This window comes from Amblyomma maculatum, chromosome 4 (assembly GCF_055883805.1).
Source record: "Amblyomma maculatum isolate TAMU_Amacu chromosome 4, ASM5588380v1, whole genome shotgun sequence".
In the NCBI taxonomy this organism is placed as follows: domain Eukaryota; kingdom Metazoa; phylum Arthropoda; class Arachnida; order Ixodida; family Ixodidae; genus Amblyomma; species Amblyomma maculatum.
Window position 1 is genome coordinate 192,380,431 of NC_139347.1, and position 8,042 is coordinate 192,388,472.

Here is an 8,042-nt window from a genome sequence, read left to right on the forward strand (position 1 = left end):
GTATTGCGTCCATATCTATATTAAGGCGAAAGCCTTTAATGGCTCATGCTGTTGTGGACAAAGTGTGACCCGCTTTTGAGGCGTTCTGATTGGCCGAGGCGGGATGCGCCCCTGCCATCTGCAATCCCACACTTGAATGCGCGCTGCCCTCAGCCGCCTTCGAACCATCGGCCGGGAACTACTCTTCCAGTGGATCCCCGGGCATTGCGGCATAGAGGGCAACGAACATGCCGACGAACTCGCGACCGCAGCACATGAACTCCCTCCTAGCGACGAGGAACTCGCTTTGGAGGACGTGCGTGCGGTAATCGACGACCACCTCCGGACGCAGCACCCCGACCCACGCATTGCAAGAGGTGAGCGCAGTATGTCAGTAGCCGCTCGCTAACTCGGCTGCACCGCGCAATGATCCTTCGCGCACGCATTGGATGTGTGTGGCCTGGGAAACGAGGGATGCGCCACAGACTTCCCACCAATGATTTGTGTGACGGCTGTGGCGCGGTAGAAACTCTCGAACATCTTCTACTGCACTCCACCGCGCTAGCCGAACCACGACATGAGTTGCTGGCGGCTTACAGAGCGCAGGGGTAATCCCGGACAGCCTAGCTGTGTTCCTGTGGCCGCCGGGAAGTGCGCGCGTCCGCGAGCGAACACATGTGAGCCTGTGTGAATATATCGAACAGGTGGGCTTGATCCACCTATTTCACCTCGCCAGATAGTGCGCGCTGTGACAACGCTCCGCGTGTGCTATTTCGCACAATAACGGCCGATCGCCTACCACGGCCATCAGTGTTTTGTACAGTGTGCAAGTACGTGCGTAGTGAACAGTTGCTTGGACGCAGAGCTATTGCGGAGGCCCGCCCGATGTACCGAGTGCTCAATGACCTTAGACATTTGCGGGTGGGTTCAAGCTAACTACTGTATACTGTAACATAGTGTATATATTTCTTTTATTTTAACCTACCCTTTTCTTTCTCTCTACCGCTCACCTCTTCCTCTTCCTCGCTATCCCTTTATTTCCGCCGCCCCAGTTCAGGTGCATCAGATATCAGATAGCAGATACCGGGGCTGTCAAACAACTTTTCTTTCCTTTTGTATATACAATAAACCACCACCACCCCCACGCACGCCAAGGAACGCCACGCGACAGGAGCGATGGTGTACCGTCCAAACTCACACTTGCCAGAGAGAGTGTGATAGATACTGCACCTTTCCTTTCCTGTTAACCAATTATATGTTTAAGTTGGTTTCTAGGGTTTGGCTTGGTTTGTGGGGTTTAACGTACCAAAGCAACTCGGGCTATGAGAGACGCCGTAGTGGAGGACTCCGGAAATTTCGACCACCCGGGGTTCTTTAACATGCGCTGACATCGCACAGCACACGGGCGCCTTGTTTTTTGCCTCCATCGAAAAGCAGCCGCGGGGCCGGGATTTGATCCCGCATCGTTGGGAACAGTAGTCTAGGAAACCAAATTGTAGTTATAATTAAACCAATTGTATGTACCACTGCAATGAATGCTGACAAGAGGCTACCGATGGGAGGCGAATTATAGGATAGGAAGTGCAGGCTTTCGCCCTTCTCCTCTTAAGAGACATCTAAGAGAGCCTCTAATTTTTATTATGCTCTGAAGTGCGGAGTTCGAGGAAGCGCCGAATGAATGGCACCGCACGGACGCCGGGATGGAACGCCCGGCGTGGTCAGCTTCGTGTGTGTGTGTGTGTGTGTGTGTGTGTGTGTGTGTGTGTGTGTGTGTGTGTGTGTGTGTGTGTGTGTGTGTGTGTGTGTGTGTGTGTGTGTGTGTGTGTGCGTGTGCGTGTGCGTGTGCGTGCGTGTGTGTGCGTGTGTGTGTGCGTGCGTGCGTGCGTGCGTGCGTGTGTGTGTGCGTGCGTGTGTGTGTGTGTGTGAACAACTTTTTTTCCACCAGAATTATAGGGCTCTAAAATATTAAGATAGAGGCCCCCTACTCCCCGCCCACGGCACGCAGGCCTAGGGGACGGGGAACGGGACTTCCGCGATTAGAGGCAAAGAGATCTTGGTTCCTTGCAGCCTCTTCCGCCCGACGGATGGCTTGCTTCTGAAGAGTTGGGTCCTCGTTCCGCAGAAGTTTCCCAGTCTTCTCTACTAACTATTTTTGTTTACAGGCAGGGAATTACATCCACCCGGTCTGCGCCTATCACGTCCGGAAAGATGACAGGACGATAAATGTAAGCAATGTGAGGAGAGAGGGACTCTCAGCCACGTAATTTGGGAATGCACTAGCTCCCCAGGGTCTAAGACAAAAATAGTTAGTAGAGAAGCCTGGGAAACCTTCGTATATGCGTGAATCTCCTTGTGACGTCATCACCAGTGATGACGTCATGACTGGATGTGACGTCATTATCACTTCCGGTCATTAGACATGACCAGATGGGACATCATGATGACGTCAGATTCGATCCTGGCGTCACCATGTAGTGAGTGATAGAGTGAACTTTATTAATTGCTCGGAGATCTTTTTCTTCGCCTCTTCAACCGAGGCTGACGAGCGGTTGGCGCCCCCAGTCCAGGGCACCACTGGCTTTCGCCAGTTTGCGAGCTCTTGTGACCAGGTAGAGCTGAGCCTCCGGGTCAGAGCTGGCCAGCAAAGCCTCCCACTGTCTTTCATTTGGGTTTTCAATTTTTTGCAGTTGATGTGAGCTGCATTCCCATGTTATGTGGTACAGGGTAGGGGTCTTCCCGCACCACGGGCACTCGTCTCTGAATGTCGTGGGATGCATCATGTGTAATATGTGTAAATTAATGAAGGTGCCCGTCTGTAGCCGCCTCAGATCTATGGCCTCCTCGTTGCTGAGCTTTTTATGCGGCTCCGGATATACTTTCCGCAAGCCTCTGTAGTGTTGTAGTATTGTGGTGTAGTTAGGGTCAAGCGGAATCAGGTCCTCTGTCCCGAGACTGTTGGGCGCACGGTAGGTTGCATGTCCTCGTGCTACCCTGTCTGCGTACAAATTCCCCGTGATCCCTGCATGCCCCGGAATCCACACTAGTGTTTGAGTGTATTGTTTTGTTGGCTCGCTTGTGGAAGAAAGGATTTGGTGCGCTACCTTAGATAATTTACCCCGTTGAAAATTTCTGCATGCGGATTGAGAGTCTGACAGTATCGTCAGACTCTCTCCCGTTTCTCTTCCTTGCCTAATGGCCAGTGCGGTAGCCACTTCCTCTGCCTCCGTGACTGTACAGTTTTGGATCGAGGCGCTAACCACCTCCCGGCCTTCGCAGTCTGTGACCGTGGCTATCGCCCTCTTTGCGTTGGTTTCGTATGAGGCTGCGTCGGTGAACCTTGACGTGTCTTGTTGGCCGAATGTTTTTTTATAATACTCTGCCCTTGCCTGCCTTCTTCCCGGGTGTAGGCGGGGGTCCATGTTTCTTGGTATGGGCCGAACTCGGTACCAATTTCTGACTTCCCGCGATACCTCTCTTGGCTTGTTATAAGCCTGTAGGTGTGTGCTATATCCCAGTCTTTCCAACACCGGTCTTCCCGTCCTCGTTTGTAGAAGTCTGTTTAGCTGTGACTTGATTTGGGCTTCTGCTAATTCTTGTATTGTATTGTGCAGACCCAGGGCTGCTAGTTTGTGGTTCGGTGTGTTCTTGGCGAGCTTGAGTGCGGTCTTGATAGCCATTTTGATGATGGCGTCCGCTCTGTCTTCCTCTCCTTTGATCATATTGAAGTAGGGTAGAGCATACGCTACTCTGCTAATAACGAGGCTCCGGACCAGTTTGAGTGTGTCGGGCTCCTTCATCCTCATCTTTTTGCTGGTCACCCGTGCTATCATTCGGGCGACCTGCTGGGTCGAGGTCTTGAGCAGATTAAGTGTGTGTTGACACCTTTGATTCGATTGGAGCCACATCCCCAGGATCCTCACGGTTGTCTTTTCGGGTACTGTCTCCCCTTGCAGCCGGATCTCGAGCTTGTGGCCTTGATCTGTGGGAGCAGAGCGGTTGCCCTTCCCTCGCCAGAATCTGATCAGTTCTGATTTTCTTGATGAGCACTCCAAGCCCCTTTGCTTTAGATATTCTTCGATGACAGATGCTGCTTCTTGCAATTTCGCTTCCTTCTCCCCGAGTGATCCTGTGGTCGTCCAGATGGTGACGTCATCAGCATACATAGCTTGCTGTATGCCCTCCACCTTCTCGAGGCGCTTGGCCAGGCCAATCATTGCCACGTTGAACAGCGTGGGCGAAATGACTGCTCCTTGAGGTGTCCCTTTGTTGGGCGGGGAGAAGGTCTCTGTTTCTATATTGCCAATCTTGATTTCGGCCGTCCGGTTACTCAGAAAGCTCCTAACATACTCGTAGACTCTGGTTCCACAATTCGTGTCTGCCAGACCATTTAAGATCGCCTTGTGACTAACATTATCAAATGCACCTTTAATATCCACTGCCAAAACTACGTGTTCTGCCGAGCGTGGGATACCTGTCAAGACCTCTTCTTTGATCTGCAGGAGAACGTCCTGGGCTGATAGCTTTTCTCTGAAGCCGAATATGGTGTCCGGCATCTGAGCGCTATCCTCTAAGTAATTTTTCAGTCTATTATTGACAACCCTCTCGAAAATCTTTCCCAGGCACGAAGTTAAAGAAATGGGCCGCAAATTCACTAATGCCAATTTTTTCCCGGGTTTCTGGATCATGATGACCACCGAGTGTTTCCACTGCGCTGGCACCGTTTCTGCTTCCCAATGCTTGTTCATGAAATGCGCCAGTGCCTTGATATTGCTGTTGCTCATGTTCCGAATTATGCCATTAGTGATCTTGTCGTCACCAGCCGCTGTGTTTCGAGTGGCACTTGCTATTGCCGTCTGGACTTCTTCCTCCGTGATCGGCTCGTCCAATTTCGGATTTGGGTCTCCTTTGTAATCTTTTGCGTATGGATATGGATCCTCTAGGTCTACTCCGTAGCATTTGTCGTGGACGGCCTTAATCACATCTTCCTTCGTGCCTGGGAATGTGTGTAGCAACCGCTCCAGCGACTTCTGCCCCTCTCGCTTGGTTTTGGTGGGGTCCATGATGGCTTTTAGAATTCGCCATGTCTTGGAAGTGCTGAGTGTCGCCTGCAGAGAGTCGCAGAATTTGCCCCAGTTGGCTCTCGTCAGTTGTTCAGCGTACTCCGCCGCCTTCTTTGTGATCTCCACGATTTTCATCCTAAGCTTTCGATTGTGCTTCTGTTTCTTCCATCTTCTTAACAGTCCCCTCCTCGCTTCCCATAGGTGGAGTAGATGGGCGTCTATTTCTGGTGTCTCATTTGTGCGTGTCAGTTCTTGCGTAAATCTCTGCTTGTTTTTCCGCAGCGCCCCGCACCAGCTATCAAGATCCTCAATCTCGCCTTGGTCCTCCTCCTGCGCTTCTCTGAACTTGTGCCAGTTGGTAATCCTGGCTGCGCCAACCTGACGCCTGATCTTGTAGGTGTGGATGAGCGTCACCATGTAACGGGACGTCTCGAAACGTCTAACCATTACTATTGGTTAGTGATAGTTAGCCATGACTTGTACTTGCTGAGTACTAGTTACTGTTTGGTTAGCGTTAGTTTAATACCCTTAACTAGTAAGTTATGGTTAGTGGTAGTTACGATGATCTCCAAATGCATGGGTTCCTATGGGCATCTGCTTAACTATTTTATGATTAGTCGTAAATTATCATTAAATTGTCTTGAAAATGCCTTAAAACATGTTACGCTATTATCCGATTGCTATTGATTAAGTATCGATTCAATGCACCCGAAACGGAGACACATTTGTGAGCGACAGCATGAGGCATTAGAGGCCTACGTCTTGATATTCGCCCTAGGTGGGCAGCCTCCTCAGTCTACGAAGCCATGGACCCGAGCCATCTCCCGACTCCGGTCGACCAGACTACGCTGATCGTCCAGGCTGGGGCTTGACAGCTGCATCCCCACTGCTCTTCGGTCAAGTCCTTGGTGGTTATGGTACCATGTGGTCCCTTGCATCCCCACACCGTATTTTGTAGGTGTTTGGTACGTTATAAAATGCGCATTCATATTTGTAGGTGGTGGGCGAGATTCTGTGTATTAAGGTGCCATGGACGTAGCTGTTGGTTTGGATTTTTCGGAGGGTGACTGCTTCTTCTCTGGTTAGTTTGCTGTAATGCAGGAGGATGTCGCTATATATTTCTTGGGTACATCCTGTTTTCTCCAAAATTCCACTGTAAGTGGTGCCCGGTTAGCATACCCTCGGCTGAGGCGTTGGCGGCCTCGTTTCCTTCCAACTAGGTGTGTCCCGGAGTCCATATGATGTAGGCGTCTGGAAAGTGGTGAGCTGTGATGCGAAGGAGGATTTGAAGAGCTATGCTGGACATTCTTCCCTTTTGGTAGTTTCTGCATGCAGACTGTGTGTCAGTAAAAATGATGACATGTTCTTTGCTCGTCGAGATTTCTTAGGCAATTGCAGCCTCTTCGGCTGCATAGTGTCATTTGTTGGAATATGAAGAACTGAAGAAGCGTAAATGCGGTGCGCCTCAGTTCGCAGATGAGCCAACGTTTCGACAAGTGGACTTGTCTTCGACGAAGACAAGTCCACTTGTCGAACGTTTACCCATTTACACTTGTTCAGTTCTTCTTCATACCGTGCAAAGCATCTTCTTCCTCTCGTTCTATTTGTTGGAATAGTTGCAGAGGTCATTTCTGTAAATGTGTAATCATGACCCTAATGGAACGGGCTTGTATTCCGAGGTGTTTTGCTGCATGAGTGTATCTAGTTTCCGTATTTCTTTCGTGAGCTTTGCTCAGGGCCCGAACTCTTTCCTGACGCCGGTCTTTGTTGTATGTAGGATGCATATTTCGCGGAATGGGGATTTCCGTGATGTAGGAGCAGATTTCGTCCGAGACGCGCTGCTTGGAGTTTTTGGTTCTAAGCCTTCTCTCTATTCTTAGACCATTTTTTATGATGATACCGTAGCTCCTCTTCACGGCGCAGCTGCTGCTACCCGAGGTCTCACTTTCGCTATCGGAATGTTTCTTTCGCAACAAAAAAGGCTGCTTAGTTTCCAACGCGTTCAAAGCGCAATTTAATCGCCTCTGTCACAGGCGTACAAAACCACCTTTGTCTACCCTCATTTGCTTGTTTGATGCGTAGAACCTTGTCTAAATGCTTCCTTAATAAGCATCACAAGCACGTTAGCGTTAGCGGAGAGCTCCGGGTTAACTGGATTCACGTGGGGAGCTCTTTACCTTGCATTTACAAATTAAACATACAGGCAGTGTGGTGCGGGTTGTATGACTTTCAGTCAAGCAGGATGACGTGCTTTATCTCGAGGTCAGCATACCGAATCCCTGAAGCGGCCCTTGCAGACAAAATAATTGCTTGAACTGATACGCAGCTGGCAAAATTTGAATCCTAATTTCTCTTTCCACGGAAACTAAATCTAGGCTGCTCGAAAAGAAAAGTCGACATGGAAGACTCCCGCACAAGCACGTGCGAGGACGGCGTTCGCTCAAGAGGAAAAAGAAAATAAACTGCGCGTGCAAGGAAAATTTTCGCCGGTCAGAAGAAACGTCAGCGCTATTGCACCGTGGAGCCATAGACGCTATAACACGTCTGCCGTACATCCGACACCCTAGCGAAAAATACCGTAAGTCTCTGCTTATTCCGTGATCTCCGTTGGTAGTGCATTGCAGTCCCAATAACGAATGGAGAAGTGTTTCACTGCGTGCGAAAGGCTGCAGAAAGGTAACGCCGGAGCTCTCTGTTGCCATCTTAGTGCTAATTTGCTGGAAATGTGAGACCCTGTGGCATTTAGGGAGTGATCGCATTCATATATTTTACGTAGGAAAACCTGAGGCAGCCATGCACGCACCCAGTTCGACCGAATTTGCAGAGCATACTTAGTCTTCCATACGAGTGCCTGCGCAGAGTGCCGGCAAGGTCTCTCCATGTCTTAACGAAAATTCTTAAAACGTATACTCGATCGAAGCACAGCAGCCACGTTCTGGACGGTCCTCCTTCCGCTCGGCTACAAAGCTGAAATACGCGAGCTCAAAGACAACTGCGGCGGCA